Here is a 19,004-nt window from a genome sequence, read left to right on the forward strand (position 1 = left end):
TGAATACACCCCTGGATTGTGTTCAATAGGCACAAAACGGGAGAAAATGTGTTGAAACCTGGGTTGCGTTTAGTACGACAAAACGGTGTGCAACATTTAATTCAACGGAAACGGTACTGTACTGAACGACCAGTTAAAAAACGTGATTATGGTGGCCCAGAGGGTAGTTACCATATGGTGTGCTGCACAAGTTTTGCAATTTCAGATGGTCATACCCATATTGATCCAGACCATGTGTCAGCGGATATTGATATCCAGTATCAGTATCCTGTTTGTCACATCACTGTTTGTCTCATCACTCCTCGGGTTGAATTCCTCTGTCAGCACACCCCGACAAGGACGAACTGATCTTCTTTGGGGGCGAGTTCTTCAATGGCAAAAAGGTAAGAGTCCTATACCTTGAACACCTTTTGTCCTTAAAAAAAAATCTGAATATATTTTTAGTTGACAGTGGGTTTCTTTTCCTTCTTTCAGACATACCTTTACAACGACCTGTTCTTCTATAACATAAAGAAGGACACCTGGGTTATGTCAGACATCCCCAACCCTCCTCCACGATGCTGTGCTCACCAGGTAACTCTGTACCTCCCTATAAACAGCCTGGTATGGCAACTGCACCACCCCCAACCGCAGGGCTCTCCAGAGGGTGGTGTGGTCTGCCCAACGCATCACCGGGAGCAAACTACCTGCCCTCCAGGACACCTACAGTGCCCAATGTCACAGGAAGGCCAAAAAGATCATCAAGGACAACAGCCACCCGAGCCACTACCTGTTCACCCAGCTATCATCCAGAAGGCGAGGTCAGTACAGGTGCATCAAAGCTGGGGCCGAGAGACTGAAAAACAGCTTCTATCTCAAGGCCAACAGACTGTTAAATTGTCATCACTAGAAATAGCCATCACTAGGCAGCTTCCACCCGGTTACGTAACCTTGCACCTTAGAGGCTGCTGCCCCATATACATAGACTTGAAATCACTGGCCACTTTAATAATGGCACACTAGTCAATATAATTTGATTTGAAACCTCAGTGCTTCCCCTACATTCATTCAGCCAAGACGGGCCGCCGCTGCTAAATCGTTGCCACCACTCAAAAAAATAGGATACTTCTCTCTCTCTCATATATATATATATATATATATATACACACACACACACACAGTGGGGGAAAAAAGTATTTAGTCAGCCACCAATTGTGCAAGTTCTCCCACTTAAAAAGATGAGAGAGGCCTGTAATTTTCATCATAGGTACACGTCAACTATGAAAGACAAAATGAGGAAAAAATATTCAGAAAATCACATTGTAGGATTTTTTATGAATTTATTTGCAAATTATGGTGGAAAATAAGTATTTGGTCAATAACAAAAGTATCTCAATACTTTGTTATCTACCCTTTGTTGGCAATGACACAGGTCAAACGTTTTCTATAAGTCTTCACAAGGTTTTCACACACTGTTGCTGGTATTTTGGCCCATTCCTCCATGCAGATCTCCTCTAGAGCAGTGATGTTTTGGGGCTGTCGCTGGGCAACACAGACTTTCAACTCCCTCCAAAGATTTTCTATGGGGTTGAGATCTGGAGACTGGCTAGGCCACTCCAGGACCTTGAAATGCTTCTTACGAAGCCACTCCTTCGTTGCCCGGGCGGTGTGTTTGGGATCATTGTCATGCTGAAAGACCCAGCCACGTTTAATCTTCAATGCCCTTGCTAATGGAAGGAGGTTTTCACTCAAAATCTCACGATACATGGCCCCATTCATTCTTTCCTTTACACGGATCAGTCGTCCTGGTCCCTTTGCAGAAAAACAGCCCCAAATTATGATGTTTCCACCCCCATGCTTCACAGTAGGTATGGTGTTCTTTGGATGCAACTCAGCATTCTTTGTCCTCCAAACACGGCGAGTTGAGTTTTTACCAAAAAGTTATATTTTGGTTTCATCTGACCATATGACATTCTCCCAATCCTCTTCTGGATCATCCAAATGCACTCTAGCAAACTTCAGACGGGCCTGGACATGTACTGACTTAAGCAGGGGGACACGTCTGGCACTGCAGGATTTGAGTCCCTGGCGGCGTAGTGTGTTACTGATGGTAGGCTTTGTTACTTTGGTCCCAGCTCTCTGCAGGTCATTCACTAGGTCCCCCCGTGTGGTTCTGGGATTTTTGCTCATCGTTCTTGTGATCATTTTGATCCCACGGGGTGAGATCTTGCGTGGAGCCCCAGATCGAGGGAGATTATCAGTGGTCTTGTATGTCTTCCATTTCCTAATAATTGCTCCCACAGTTGATTTCTTCAAACCAAGCTGCTTACCTATTGCAGATTGTCTTCCCAGCCTGGTGCAGGTCTACAATTTTGTTTCTGGTGTCCTTTGACAGCTCTTTGAATATAAAAATAAAGGGAACACTAAAATAACACATCCTAGATCTGAATGAATGAAATAATCTTATTAAATACTTTTTTCTTTACATAGTTGAATGTGCTGACAACAAAATCACACAAAAATTATCAATGGAAATCAAATTTATCAACCCATGAAGGTCTGGATTTGGAGTCGCCCTCAAAATTAAAGTGGAAAACCACACTACAGGCTGATCCAACTTTGATGTAATGTCCTTAAAACAAGTCAAAATTAGGCTCAGTAGTGTGTGGCCTCCACGTGCCTGTATGACCTCCCAACAACGCCTGGGCATGCTCCTGATGAGGTGGTGGATGGTCTCCTGAGGGATCTCCTCCCAGACCTGGACTAAAGCATCCGCCAACTCCTGGACAGTCTGTGGTGCAACGTGGCGTTGGTGGATGGAGCGAGACATGATGTCCCAGATGTGCTCAATTGGATTCAGGTCTGGGGAACGGGCGGGCCAGTCCATAGCATCAATGCCTTCCTCTTGCAGGGACTGCTGACACACTCCAGCCACATGAGGTCTAGCATTGTCTTGCATTAGGAGGAACCCAGGGCCAACCGCACCAGCATATGGTCTCACAAGGGGTCTGAGGATCTCATCTCGGTACCTAATGGCAGTCAGGCTACCTCTGGCGAGCACATGGAGGCCCCCCAAAGAAATGCCACCCCACACCATGACTGACCCACCGCCAAACCGGTCATGCTGGAGGATGTTGCAGGCAGCAGAACGTTCTCCACGGCGTCTCCAGACTCTGTCACATGTGCTCAGTGTGAACCTGCTTTCATCTGTGAAGAGCACAGGGCGCCAGTGGCGAATTTGCCAATCTTGGTGTTCTCTGGCAAATGCCAAACGTCCTGCACGGTGTTGGGCTGTAAGCACAACCCCCACCTGTGGACGTCGGGCCCTCATACCACCCTCATGGAGTCTGTTTCTGACCGTTTGAGCAGACACATGCACATTTGTGGCCTGCTGGAGGTCATTTTGCAGGGCTCTGGCAGTGCTCCTCCTGCTCCTCCTTGCACAAAGGCGGAGGTAGCAGTCCTGCTGCTGGGTTGTTGCCCTCCTACGGCCTCCTCCACGTCTCCTGATGTACTGGCCTGTCTCCTGGTAGCGCATCCATGCTCTGGACACTACGCTGACAGACACAGCAAAACTTCTTGCCACAGCTCGCATTGATGTGCCATCCTGGATGAGCTGCACTACCTGAGCCGCTTGTGTGGGTTGTAGACTCCGTCTCATGCTACCACTAGAGTGAAAGCACCGCCAGCATTCAAAAGTGACCAAGACCTCAGCCAGGAAGCATAAGAACTGAGAAGTGGTCTGTGGTCACCACCTGCAAAACCAGTCCTTTATTGGGGGGTGTCTTGCTAATTGCCTATAATTTCCACCTGTTGTCTATTCCATTTGCACAACAGAATGTGAAATTTATTGTCAATCAGTGTTGCTTCCTAAGTGGACAGTTTGATTTCACAGAAGTGTGATTGACTTGGAGTTACATTGTGTTGTTTAAGTGTTCCCTTTATTTTTTTGAGCAGTATATACAGTCATGGCCAAAATTGTTGGCACCCCTGAAATTTTTCCAGAAAATGAAGTATTTCTCACAGAAAAGTATTGAAATTACACATGTTTTGCTATGCACATGTTTATTTCCTTTGTGTGTATTGGAATAACACAAAAAAAACAGGAAAAAAGCAAATTTGACATAATTTCACACAAAACTCAAAAAATGGGCCGGACAAAATGATTGGCACCCTTAACTTAATATTTAGTTGCACACCCTTTGGAAAAAATAACTGAAATCAGTCGCTTCCTATAACCATCAATAAGCTTCTTACACCTCTCACCCGGAATTTTGGACCACTCTTCTTTTGCAAACTGCTCCAGGTCTCTCATATTGGATGGGTGCCTTTTCCCAACAGCAATTTTAAGATCTCTCCACAGGTGTTCAATGGGATTAAGATCTGGACTCATTGCTGGCCACTTCAGAACTCTCCAGCGCTTTGTTGCCATCCATTTCTGGGTGCTTTTTGAAGTATGTTTGGGGTCATTGTCCTGCTGGAAGACCCATGATCTCGGACGCAAACCCAGCTTTCTGACACTGGGCCCTACATTGCGACCCAAAATCCTTTGGTAATCCTCAGATTTCATGATGCCTTGCACACAGTCAAGGCACCCAGTGCCAGAGGCAGCAAAACAACCCCAAAACATCTTTGAACCTCCACCATATTTGACTGTAGGTACTGTGTTCTTTTCTTTGAAGGCTTCATTACATTTTCGGTAAACAGTAGAACGATGTGCTTTACCAAAAAGCTCTATCTTGGTCTCATCTGTCCATAAGACGTTCTCCCAGAAGGAATTTGGCTTACTCATGTACATTTTGGCAAACTGTAGTCTTGCTTTTTTATGTCTCTGTGTCAGCAGTGGGGTCCTCCTGGGTCTCCTGCCATAGCGTTTCATTTCATTCAAATTTCGACGTATAGTTCGCGCTGACACTGATGCACCCTGAGCCTGCAGGACAGCTTGAATTTCTTTGGAACTTGTTTGGGGCTGCTTATCCACCATCCGGACTATCCTGCGTTGCAACCTTTCATCAATTTTTCTCTTCCGTCCACGTCCAGGGAGATTAGCTACAGTGCCATGGGTTGCAAACTTCTTGATCATGTTGCGCACTGTGGACAAAGGAACATCTAGATCTCTGGAGATGGACTTGTAACCTTGAGATTGTTGATATTTTTCCACAATTTTGGTTCTCAAGTCCTCAGACAGTTCTCTTTTCCTCTTTCTGTTCTCCATGCTTAGTGTGGCACACACAGAAACACAATGCAAAGACTGAGTCAACTTCTCTTCTTTTTTATCTGCTTTCAGGTGTGATTATTAGATTGCCCACACCTGTTACTTGCCCCAGGTGAGTTTAAAGGAGCATCACATGCTTGGAACAAACTTATTTATCCACAATTTTGAAAGGGTGCCAATAACTTTGTCCGGCCCATTTTTTTAGTTTTGTGTGAAATTATGTCAAATTTGCTTTTTTCCTGTTTTTTTTTGTGTTATTCCAATACACACAAAGGAAATAAACATGTGCATAGCAAAACATGTGTAATTTCAATACTTTTCTGTGAGAAATACTTCATTTTCTGGAAAAATTTCAGGGGTGCCAACAATTTTGGCCATGACTGTATATATATATATATATATACTGTGTCCGTAAAATGTACACTACCGTTCAAAAGTTTGGGGTCACTTAGAAATGTCCTTGTTTTCCATGAAATGAGTTTGAATAGGAAATATAGCAAAATGCATAGGAAATGTAGTCACTGACAAGGTTAGAAATAATGATTTTTAATTGAAATAATAATTGTGTCCTTCAAACTTTGCTTTCATCAAAGAATCCTCCATCTGCAGCAATTACAGCCTTGCAGACCTTTGGCATTCTAGTTGTCAATTTGTTAAGGTAATCTGAAGAGATTTCACGCCATGCTTCCTGAAGCACCTCCCACAAGTTGGATTGGCTTGATGGGCACTTCTTACGTACTATACGGTCAAGCTGCTCCCACAACAGCTCAATAGGTTTGAGATCCGGTGACTGTGCTGGCCATTCCATTATAGACAGAATACCAGCTGACTACTTCTTCCCTAAATAGTTATTGCATAGTTTGGAGCTGTGCTTTGGGTTATTGTCCTGTTGTAGGAGGAAATTGGCTCCAATCAAGCGCCGTCCACAGGGTATGGCATGGCGTTGCAAAATGGAGTGATAGCCTTCCTTCTTCAAGATCCCTTTTACCCTGTACAAATCTCCCACTTTACCACCACCAAAGCACCCCCAGACCATCACATTGCCTCCACCATGCTTGACAGATGGCATCAAGCACTCCTCCAACATCCTTTCATTTGGTCTGCGTCTCACAAATGTTCTTCTTTGTGATCCGAACACCTCAAACTTTGATTAGTCTGTCCATAACACTTTTGTCCAATCTTCCTCTGTCCAGTGTCTGTGTTCTTTTGCCCATCTTCATCTTTTATTTTTATTGGCCAGTCTGAGATATGGCTTTTTCTTTGCAACTCTGCCTAGAAGGTCAGCATCTCGGAGTCGCCTCTACACTGTTGACGTTGAGACTGGTGTTTTGCGGGTACTATTTAATGAAGCTGCCAGTTGAGGACCTGTGAGGCATCTGTTTCTCAAACTAGACACTCTAATGTATTTGTCCTCTTGCTCAGTTGTGCACCAGGGCCTCCCACTCCTCTTTCTATTCTGGTTAGAGCCAGTTTGCGCTGTTCTGTGAAGGGAGTACTAAACAGCGTTGTACGAGATCTTCAGTTTCTTGGCAATTTCTCGCATGGAATAGCCTTCATTTCTCAGAACAAGAATAGACTGACGAGTTTCAGAAGAAAGTTATTTGTTTCTGGCCATTTTGAGCCTGTAATCGAACCCACAATTGCTGATGCTCCAGATACTCAACTAGTCTCAAGAAGGCCAGTTTTATTGCTTCTTTAATCAGCACGACAGTTTTCAGCTGTGCTAACATAATTGCAAAAGGTTTTTCTAATGATCAATTAGCCTTTTTAAAATGATAAACTTGGATTAGAAAACACAACGTGTCATTGGAACACAGGACTGATGGTTGCTGATAATGGGCCTCTGTACGCCTATGTAGATATTCCATAAAAAATCAGCCGTTTCCAGCTACAATAGCCATTTACAACATTAACAATGTCTACACTGTATTTCTGATCAATTTGATGTTATTTAAATTCACCCAAAAATTATTTTCTTTCGAAAAAAAAAAAAAAAAATTCTAAGTGACCCCAAACTTTTGAACGGTAGTGTAGATGCATGTGCACACACGTGCATGTGTAGCATGTGACAAAGCAGGATCATATCAAGGATCACAAATTAATACATAAATACCACTTGAAGCTTGATGATGACTTGATTATTTGAATCAGCTGTGTAGTGCTAAGGCAAAAACAAAAATGTGAGTCCCCAGGACCAGGACTGAGAACCACTGCTCTTCATTGGGACCTCTTCATCTGCAGACAGGCTTTCACAGCTCTCTGTATCTGAGGACAGAAAACCTCACAAGAAACAGACTTCATTATAATCAAATTAGACCGCAATTAATATTATGTTACTATTATCTCCGTCCTCACTTCTAGGGTCTGGAACTACACAAAATACCTGCCCTATCCGGAATAGCCTACTCTCTCACTTTGACAGATGGGGCTGCTATCCTTTCACCCTCCTCCATGGCTGTTAGCTAGCTACCTACAAATGCATTTGGAGTTAGTTTTTTACAGTGATAAATACATCAAGATAGGTAGCTAATATGAAGTTAGGTAGCTGGTCAAATTTAATTCACTTAGCTAGCTATCTATACAGTATGTAAAGTTGGCTAGATTGCTAGCTAGCTACGTTAGCAGCTCATTTGAGTTAGCATGCACTGTATCTAGTTAGCCTATAATACATTGGGTTTTTTAAATTTTCGAAATGTATTTACTTACTTGAATAGGTTCTCCCAGCCATGTGGACGATTGGAAACAGGGCAGCAAAGTTTGGTTGTTACCAGAGCGGTTTAGAGCATATTACTATTTACCTGTGAATAACCAGACCTTCATACAAACTTGCTATGCTGAATTCTTGACGCACGATCGAACGTGCTGCCAGCACGCCCACAAGCCAGCCACTCTGGATGGCTGAAGCAGCAATTTACAGCGTGCTAGTGTACACGGGGCATTAGTGTTGTTGTTGTCCATTAGTTTACTCCAATTACAGACACAATGTATCTGCAATATTAAAGCTGGTCGAAAATGGGTCATTGATGAAAGAAGACAAAGGAGGCTGGCACGAATTGTGCAGAGCAACAGACGGGCTACAGTTAGTCAACTGACAGTCCAGAACAAAATTGAAATCGAAACTATACCTAAAATGTATAAAAACTAATTTCACACATATAATAATAGATGTAGCCTACATGTAACCTGATTTAAATTCACAATAGTCTGATGGGTGACAATATTAGGCTATCAATTGTGAATGAAGGATTCAGCACCTGGGATAGCTTCGCTCATCTGATAGAGATTAAGTATGGGAATGAGTAATCGAGCACTCGAGTACTTGGACTGACGTCAACTTGATCTTTAACATGAGATCACTTTTTTTTTTTTATATACTGTGTGGCGACAAAGTGCTAGGCACGTCTCTCTCCATGTTAGGCACGTCTCTCTCCATGCTAGGCACGTCTCTCTCCATGCGCACCGACTCCCGCAAATTCATGTGCATTCATTGTTTTCATGGTTTGAATTGGTTGTCAATGTTTATGAATTCCCCACTATATAGAAAAAGTATCACCAGTAGTAAATGTAGGCAACCTTTAATCATTGCCGTTTCCCCATTTAATCTAGAATGTTTGGTTAAGGTAATTTCTGTTCATTCAATGTATTAATACTGCATACCATTCTCTTAGTGGACATTGTTTGGAGAGCTCACAAACTGCGCAACACTTGTGATAATGAAGTTGTGGTATATTACATTTTATTTACCAGTTTTATGTACATTTCTTCATTGTCTTTCGTTTGGAGCACGTCTGGTTTCTCTGTCTTGTCACTGATGTGTGAACGCACTCGCTTGAGTGCGCACAAATGTAGGCTACCTGGCCTGCGCGCCAGGATTATGCTAAATAAGATCACTATCAAGCTCTCCTATCACAGCACAACTAGCTTCTTGACAAATCATATGCTTTTCACAATGAAATGTTCTTGGAAGGGAACAAGCAGCAACAATCTCGCATCACATCTTTTGCCACTGCAAAGCGCCTCTGTGACCCTGCCGGTTTCAATGAATGATTCTCAAATGGCCCTTGTTTTTATTGACTGAATATACACTCAGGTGCCCGTTTATTAGGTACACCCATCTACTACCGGGTGGACCCCCCTTTGCCTCCAGAACATTCTGAATTATTCAGGGAATGGATTCTACAAGGTGTGGCAGTAAAACGTTGCTCAATTGGTATCAAGGGACCAAACGTGTGCCTTGAAAACATTCCCCACATCATTACACCACCTCACCAGCCTGTACCGTTGACACCAGGCAGGATGGGGCCATGGACTCATGCTGCTTATGCCAAAGCCTGAATCTGCCATCAGAATGATGCAACAGCAGCTGGGATTCGTCTGACCAGGTGACGTTTTTCCACTCCTCAATTGTCCAATGTTGGTGATTGCATGCCCACTGGAGCCGCTTCTTCTTGTTTTTAGCTGGAAGGAGTGGAACCAGGTGTGGTCTTCTGCTGCAATAGCCCATCCGTGCCAAGGATAGACGAGTTGTGCGTTCTGAGATGCCGTTTTGCACACCACTGTTGTACTGCGCCCTTATTGGTCTGTTAGTTTGCGCAATTCTTGCCATTCTCCTTCACCCTCTCTCATCAACGAGCTGTTTTCGCCCACAGGACAGGCCAAAATGTATTAATTGCCAAAATCTCGCACTATCCCTTTAATATCAGAGTGAGAAGTTACTCTGTGTATTTGTAGCAAACAGAGCGAGCAGTGTCGCGAATGAGCGCACAGCCACCGCTTGCTACTCATCTCCCTACAGTGCAGTGGTGCGCAATAGTTATATTTCAGATGGTGTCCAACCATCATCTTTACCTCCATCCTCTTTACTCTACAGAGCTAACCATATCCGCCCCCTGCCTTCTGCCAGGAGCCTACCTTTACTCTCTAGTGTCAATTAGACAGCTCGGAACGTTGTTTGGGAGCTCACCATTTTTTCACACCTTTGTTCTACTTGTGGTGCAATGATTCCTCTCACTGCGGGTCTCTGTTGGCAGCCTGCCCATTGATCTGTCGTTCTCCCTTTTCGACACCAGGGGGCAGACAATGCCCTGATACAACTATGAAGAGATTTGCGAGATTGCCAGGGTAGACGGTATCGATCTGATAACTCTCGCCCTCTAACTCTCTCCATCTCTCTCTCTCTCTCCCTCCTGCAGGCGGTGGTAGTTCCTCAGGCAGGGGGCAGCTGTGGGTGTTTGGGGGGAGTTCTACCACTACAAAGACCTCTGGGTGCTTCATCTTTCCACAAACACCTGGGAACAGATCAAGTGAGTGGCCAGGTGTCTTTGGGTGCAATGCTGTTACTGTAGTAGTAGAGTGGGTTTGTGTTTGAGGTGCTACTACAGTAGGTGTACCTGTCATGTCAGTGTGTGTGAGTGTAAGTGTTGTCTGTAACCCAGGGTTCCAGGTGCCCCCTCTGGTAGGAGTGGCCATCGTATGGTCCTGAGTAAGAGACAGTTTCCACAAAAGTGCCAGGTAAGGAGAGATGATGGGAGGAGCTATTGTGTCAGGTAATGACAGGTAATAGGAGGAGTAATTGTAATTGTAGGAAATAAGAGAAGAGAAAATAGTTGCGGAGAGTTTATGGCTGAGGCCAAAATACCATTTCACAATATTTTTTAGAAGCTTCCGGCCTGCCGCTGTTATTGAAATATGGAAAATTAATGATAATCTGCCGGTATTAAATCTCCATCCTAGGGATTTATTAACTACATTAGTCTTCTGCTTGTCTGTTGATAGTCAACTTCTATCAACGACATGCACGCCTTCAGTCTGGACTTCACCTTGAGTCGCCTCTTCCCCTCTGGCACCGGCCCCTCCCCTCGCTCTGCCTGCAAGATTACCTCTGCCCCTGATGGCTCCGGGGTCAGCATCTACGAAGGTTAATCCAAAGTGGTGTGTGTGTTTGTCTTTGTGCGTGCATGTGTGTGGGTGCGCAAGAGGGTCGTAAGTCTGTGCATGTTAATTTAAGCAATATGATATTGAGATAGATGCGACGTGTCTTTGAATGAGTCCATGCCATTTTGATGAAAGTTGTGTTTTGTTGTTGCCTTTTTGAAAAGCTAAGAAAGTTGTGGAAAAGGGAACCATCCACTCTGACATGTTTCTGCTCGATAAAGATGGCATAGAAGAACAAGGTACAGTGATGCTTATACTTACAGTGCATTCGGAAAGTATTCAGACCCCTTGACTTTTTCCACATTTTGTTACGTTACAGCCTTATTCTAAAATTGATTAAATGGTTTTTCCCCCCTCATCAATCTACACACAATACCCCATAATGACAAAGCAAAAACAGGTTTTTAGAAATGTTTGCAAATTTATATATATATAAAAAAAGAAAATATCACATGTACATAAGTATTCAGACCCTTTATTCAGTACTTTGTTGAAGAACCTTTGGCAGCGATTACAGCCTTGAGTCTTCTTGGGTATGACACTACAAGCTTGGCACACCTGTATTTGAGGAGTTTCTCTCATTCTTCTTTGCAGATCCTCTCAAGCTCTGTCAGGTCGGATGGGGAGCATCGCTGCACAGCTATTTTCAGGTCTCTCCAGAGATGTTCGATCAGGTTCAAGTCTGGGCTCTGGCTGGGCCACTCAAGGCCATTCAGAGACTTGTCCCGAAGCCACTCCTGCATTGTCTTGGCTGTATGCTTAGGGTCGTTGTCCTGTTGGAAGGTGAACCTTCACCCCAGTCTGAGGTCCTGAGCACTCTGGAGCAGGTTTTCATGAAGGATCTCTCTGCTCCGTTCATCTTTCCCTCAATCCCGACAAGTCTCCCAGTCCCTGATGCTGAAAAACATCCCCACAGCAGGATGCTGCCACCACCATGCTTCACCGTAGGGATGGTGCCAGGTTTACTCCAGACGTGACGCTTGGCATTCAGGCCAAAGAACAGAATCTTGTTTCTCATGGTCTGAGAGTCCTTTAGGTGCCTTTTGGCAAACTCCAAGCGGGCTGTCATGTGCCTTTTACTGAGGAGTGGCTTCCGTCTGGCCACTCTACCATAAAGGCCTGATTGGTGGAGTGCTGCAGAGATGGTTGTCCTTCTGGGAGGTTCTCCCATCTCCACAGAGGAACTCTGGAGCTCTATCAGTGTGACCATCAGGTTCTTGGGGACCTCCCTGACCAAGGCCCTTCTCCCCCGATTGCTCAGTTTGGCCGGGCGGCCAGTTCTAGGAAGAGTCTTGGTGGTTCCAAACTTTTTCCATTTAAGAATGATGGAGGCCACTGTGTTCTTGGGGTCCTTCAATGCTGCAGACATTTTTTGGTACCTTTCCCCAGATCTGTACCTCGACACAATCCTATCTCAGAGCTCTACAGACAATTCCTTCGACCTCATGGCTTGGTTTTTGCTCTGACATGCACTGTCACTTGTGAGACCTTATATAGACAGGTGTGTGCCTTTCCAAATCATGTCCAATCAATTGAATCTACCACAAGTGGACTCCAATCAAGTTGTAGAAACATATCAAGGATAATCAATGGAAACAGGATGCACCTGAGCTCAGTTTCGAGTCTCATAGCAAATGGTCTGAATGCTTCGCTTTGTCATCATGGGGTATTGTGTGTAGATTGATGAGGGAAAGAAGTAATTTAATCCATTTTTGAATATGGCTGTAACGTAACAAAATGTGGAAAAATTCAAGGGGTCTGAATACTTTCCAAATGCACTGTATGACTTAACCTTAAACGATTGGCTACAGACTAGCCTGGACATATAAAACCCAGGACAGAGAGGCAATGTGATTTCTATTCACAGTAATACAATTTCTTCATTTTCTCTGCATGTGTTTTTTTCCCTGTCCCCTCCAGAGAAGTTGTCGTTGTCCCGGGTCAGTCCCTCGGGCTCCAAGCCTACCCCCCCGGCCGGGCTTCTCCCTGGCTGTGGGGCCTATGCGCCGGACACTGCTCTTCGGATGGGTGTATGAAGAGGAGGAAAATGAGACTCTGGAGGGGTACTTCTACAACGACCTCTACCAGTATGACATCAACAAGAAGCGCTGGTTCCCTGCTCAGCTCAAGGTAAACGCTGGAAACTCTGGATCCCTCAATTTTGGAAAAATACAGTAAATAGTAGGTTTACTTGGACAATTTTAACTGTTAATATTATTGTTGACCTGTTTCTCCCTCTCCTTGTCCATGGCTGTAAATCGGAAAATAGGAAGCGTCGACAGGGGAAGAAGGGAGGAGAGCAGGGGGAGGGGTTAGAGGAGGGGCAGGAGGAGGAAGGGGCAGAAGCACAGGGGCCGTGGGGGACGTTGCTGAAGACGGACCATCAAGGAAGTAATTCCTGGGACACAGGTGGAAGAGGAGAGCGAGGAGAAGGAAGAAGGTGAAGGTGCCTCAGACATACTGGTGGAGCCCTGTGCCCGCTCCAGCGGTATGGCAACAGTGAAATATGAGAAGCTGTATTTGTATGGGGGTGTGTTTGAGGTGGGAGACCGCCAGTTCACCCTCAACTACCTGTACTGTCTGGACCTCCACAAGATGGACCAGTGGGAGGTGCTGGACCCCAGTAAGTCAGGGGGAAACTGGCCTTTTCTGTCTGTGTGTTTCTGTGGGATGGAGGTTGTGTTCATGATCACAGTGACCCCTTCTCTCTGCAGAGACCCAAGTGTGGCTGGACAACTGGTCTGACTCAGAGGACGATGAGGAGGACAATGAGGAGGCTAAAGAAGGTGATGATGAAGAGGAGGAATCTGAAGAGGAGAGTGATGAAGAAGGTAATGAGAAATATCCATCTATTCTGTTCTGTGTCTGTTTCTAACCCTCCTTTATTCTGCTCTTCATGTGTTCAATGGTGCTGGTTGTATTTGTATTATTTGTACCCAGTTGTCGTAGAATGAACCACTAGAGCAGTGAAAAGGTTGCATCAAAGCCGAAGCCAAAAGCCTCTTATAGAAAGCCTCAAGGGGCAGTGCTGTCTAAACTAGGGCTGTTGCGGTGACCGTATTACCGCCACACCGGCAGTCACGAGTCATGAAGGCAGTCAAATTCCATGTGACCGTTTAGTCACGGTAATTAGGCTTCTCCAAGCTCTGATGCTGCTGATGGTCATTAGTAGCCTACCAAACTTGCTAACTGCCTGCTACTCATCACTCTATTGTCCCTAATCACTCTGACATCAATGCAAAGGAAATCGAAAATCTAATCAAACACTTCATGAGAGCCCATGAGCTCATTTTGCGCAACATTTCTATAGGCTATGCAATTGCATGAGAGAACAGAGTGATGGGAGGATCCCATCAGCTTTCTATAGGCTAGGCCTACTATATTTCGTTTTCAACTTTCCAAATATTAAGCACATTGCTTCTCTTTACAACAGGAGTTACAACCAGACGGGCTAAATGGCTTTTATGCTCGCTTCGAGGAAAGCAACACTGAAGCATGCATGAGAGCACCAGCTGTTCTGGACGACTGTGTGATCACGCTCTCCGTAGCCGATGTGAGCAAGACCTTTAAAGAGGTCAACATTCACAAGGCCGCGGGGCCAGAAGGATTACCAGGACGTGTACTCGGAGCATGCGCGGACCAACTGGCAAGTGTCTTCACTGACATTTTCAACCTCTCCCTGACCGAGTCTGTAATACCTACCTATGTTTCAAGCAGACCACCATAGTCCCTGTGCCCAAGAAAGCGAAGGTAACCTGCCTAAATGACTACCACCCCGTAGCACTCATGTCGGTAGCCATGAAGTGCTTTGAAAGGCTGGTCATGGCTCACATCAATAACATCATCCCGGAAACCCTAGATCCACTCCAATTCCCATACCGCCCCAACAGATCCACAGATGACTCAATCTCAATCGCACTCCACACTGCCCTTTCCCACCTGGACAAAAGGAACACCTATGTGAGAATGCTGTTCATTGAATACAGCTCAGCGTTCAACACCCTAGTGCCCACAAAGCTCATCACTAAGCTAAGGACTCTGGGACTCTGCAACTGGATCCTGTACTTCCTGACAGGCCGCCCCCAGGTGATAAGGGAAAGCAACAACACATCTACCACGCTGATCCTCAACACGGGGGCCCCTAAGGGTTGCGTGCTTAGTCCCCTCCTGTACTCCCTGTTCACCCACAAATGCGTGGCCAAGCACGACTCCAACACCATCATTACGTGATTGCCAACAAGGGTTTTGCCACCAAGTACTAAGTCATGTTTTGCAGAGGGGTCAAATACTTATTTCCCTCATTAAAATGCAAATCAATTTATAACATTTTTGACATGCGTTTTTCTGGATTTTGTTGTTGTTATTCTGTCTCTCACTGTTAAAATAAACCTACCATTAAAATTGACTGATCATGTCTTTGTCAGTGGGCAAACGTACAAAATCAGCAGGGGATCAAATACTTTTTCCCCTTACTGTGTATGTGTTGATAAGGTTTGTATAACTACTAAAGTGTCCAAATAACTTATTGAAATGAAGTATATTAATATGCCTAACTGGCATACATAAGCAGCGCGTGAGTTTCAAGTTTGGGGAAGATCATTTTCCCCATAAAAATGCACCTTTATAATAAAAGCTTTACATGCATAATCGCATTTGCAGTCACTTTTGATAATGGTGTTTTCCCGCTAATGGAACATTTGCGCTTATAGCCTGCTGTCGTGTGCGCATTGCTGCGCTTAAAATGTGAAGAAATAGCCTAATAGTTGATCAACATTTTAAGCTAAACGTTCTGATCTGTTGCGTCAGCCTCATTGCGTAATTTTTTGTTGTTGTTGATGTTAGTGGTTTTATTAATTTGAGATCTATCGCATCCCACAACTGTCCCAGACTATGTTTGTAATATTTATTTCTAGACTATGTTTGTAATATTTATTTCTCACACAGAATAGAATAGGTCAACTTTTGTACTATGGGGGATAGTAGATTTATATAGGCTAGTGCTTTTGCTGTTCGTTAGGCCTACTCATCTTGTTGGCTGATGAAAAGTAAATGTGGACAGTTCTTCCAATATCTTCAATATGCACCTTGGAATTGGATAAGGACGCGCGCAGTTGCGTCCCCAATGTTTCTGTCATCACTTGTAGCCTGTGAGAAAGACCCGATCAGGTGATGGAGAGCCATGTGAGTGAGAGGTGCTTCGGAGCACGCAGCACTCAGCGAGAAGGGAATTATATAATTATTATATTTAGCCCAAGGGCATAACGGCCACTGGCCGCAAAAGGCATGGATTTTGTTAGTGTGCATTACTCTAAATTAAGCATATAGGAGTACCTATTTATTTGTTAACCGCTCAACACAGAATAGCCGCATGTGCGCACTCCTTCAAATCATTTGGAGAAAATATATTTTCTATTTTATTCATCTTTGTTCAATTGTATTCTTCATACTATAAAATAATGCCACGGAATTTAAAGCAAATCTTGTCTGCTAAAAAAACTAGTGTAGCCCACAGCCATATGGCATAGCCAGATCAAGACCTAACATCAGGACATCTCAGAGTATGCTATTCTGTTCTTTTGAAATAGGCTACATTTTCTTCATATCATGTTTCTTTAGACCTGTCTAAAATAAATAATGGATTCATTGTGAAGGTGTAGGCTATATTACATGGATTTATTCGACTTTTTAAAATGTAGATGTTCCAAGGGTCTGCATCAGTGGCTTGTAGGCTATGTGTGGAAGCTAGGAGATGCTAAACTTGTTTATGTTAATTAACGGTCAATTACCGTGAGACCGGCAGTTATTTGCTTGACAATCACCAGCTGACGAAATTTCATGACAGCCACAGCCCTAATCTAAACACAATGTCAGTTGCAGTAGTGTTGGCAGCTGCGGTAACAAACATTCTCTTCTCTCATCTGTGTGTGCCTGCGTGCATGTTTGTGCGTGTGTGTGTCTCTGTTTTTACAGATGAGGAAGAGCACCCCCCAGTGCAGCCAGGTGAAGCACTGGAAGACTTCCAGAGTCGTACAGAGCAGTATTGGGTAGGCCTGGCCCGGGTTAACATGGGCACAGAGGCCAAAGACAAGAAGATGCAGAAAGTGGACATAGCCATTGCCAAGGTGTTCTATGAAGACCAGCAGTGAGCCAGGGTGTCGGTGTGCATGTGTATCTTCCTTCCTTTTTTAGGTGTGTGTGTGTGTGTGTGTGTGGATCCAGAAAGTAGTGTGTGCCATTGGGAGGGATGAGGGTGCTGTAAACTGAAGACTTGTAAACATTATTTGCCTTCATAACCCCCCTGCCTTTGTACAATAGGCCTAACTGCAATAAAATATGCTTTTGTTTTGTCAGTTGGACTACACCACAGTATGTATACTGTATTGTATCTGGAATTAGTTTGTAGTTTCCTATCTTCAAAGAAGATGGTAAGAAACTCATTGTCATTGCTTACCCCCTTGGATTATTGTTTTCTAAACCAATTTGACATTAAACATCTAACCATATGAATTCTGAATTCTGTCTCTGTAATCTTTTTGATGGTGAAGGCCTCTATGTTTGGTGTTCAAAAGGTTCTTCTTGATAATAACTGGTTGGTCTTTCCCAGAGTTTGTGTTGTATTTAAGATATAAAGTGAATATTTTCTTTTATGCAGAACAAGCTTTATTTTGGTGGCCTCTGGTACATTATAATGCCTTGATTCCATCCAAAATACACAGCTAAATTATTTAATACTTTAATGACTTTACCTCCCAGATTGGTAAAATGAGTTGTGTTATTGAGTAGAAAGACATGACTTTACAATGAAAATGACAAAAAAAAATATGAATTCAGTGTGTTGTTTTGGATATTGCCTAGGCATATACTGTGGGGAAAAAAGTATTTAGTCAGCCACCAATTGTGCAAGTTCTCCCACTTAAAAAGATGAGAGAGGCCTGTAATTTTCATCTTAGGTCCACGTCAACTATGACAGACAAAATGAGAAAAAAATTCCAGAAAATCACATTGTAGGATTTTTAATGAATTTATTTGCAAATTATGGTGGAAAATAAGTATTTGGTCAATAACAAAAGTTTCTCAATACTTTGTTATATATCCTTTGTTGGCAATGACACAGGTCAAACGTTTTCTGTAAGTCTTCACAAGGTTTTCACACACTGTTGCTGGTATTTTGGCCCATTCCTCCATGCAGATCTCCTTTAGAGCAGTGATGTTTTGGGGCTGTCGCTGGGCAACACAGACTTTCAACTCCCTCCAAAGATTTTCTATGGGGTTGAGATCTGGAGACTGGCTAGGCCACTCCAGGACCTTGAAATGCTTCTTACGAAGCCACTCCTTCGTTGCCCGGGCGGTGTGTTTGGGATCATTGTCATGCTGAAAGACCCAGTCACGTTTCATCTTCAATGCCCTTGCTGATGGAAGGAGGTTTTCACTCAAAATCTCACGATACATGGCCCCATTCATTCTTTCCTTTACACGGATCAGTCGTCCTGGTCCCTTTGCAGAAAAACAGCCCCAAATCATGATGTTTCCACCCCCATGCTTCACAGTAGGTATGGTGTTCTTTGGATGCAACTCAGCATTCTTTGTCCTCCAAACACGACGAGTTGAGTTTTTACCAAAAAGTTCTATTTTGGTTTCATCTGACCATATGACATTCTCCCAATCCTCTTCTGGATCATCCAAATGCACTCTAGCAAACTTCAGACGGGCCTGGACATGTACTGGCTTAAGCAGGGGGACATGTCTGGTACTGCAGGATTTGAGTCCCTGGCGGCGTAGTGTGTAACTGATGGTAGGCTTTGTTACTTTGGTCCCAGCTCTCTGCAGGTCATTCACTAGGTCCCCCCGTGTGGTTCTGGGATTTTTGCTCACCGTT

General features: G+C 44.1%; 1 pseudogene across 1 annotated transcript; it reads left to right on the forward strand.

Annotated features, from left to right (window-relative positions):
- Positions 1-320: 320 nt before the first annotated feature.
- On the forward strand, positions 321-17,563 carry LOC311137541 (kelch domain-containing protein 4-like; annotated as a pseudogene). The gene is made up of 9 exons (XR_014615458.1): positions 321-383; positions 475-573; positions 10,387-10,497; positions 10,630-10,705; positions 10,970-11,111; positions 11,293-11,367; positions 13,049-13,751; positions 13,843-13,959; positions 17,099-17,563. The product of XR_014615458.1 is annotated as a kelch domain-containing protein 4-like (transcript).
- Positions 17,564-19,004: the final 1,441 nt, after the last annotated feature.

This window comes from Coregonus lavaretus, assembly GCF_964263955.1.
Source record: "Coregonus lavaretus genome assembly, chromosome: 11".
NCBI classification, from domain to species: domain Eukaryota; kingdom Metazoa; phylum Chordata; class Actinopteri; order Salmoniformes; family Salmonidae; genus Coregonus; species Coregonus lavaretus.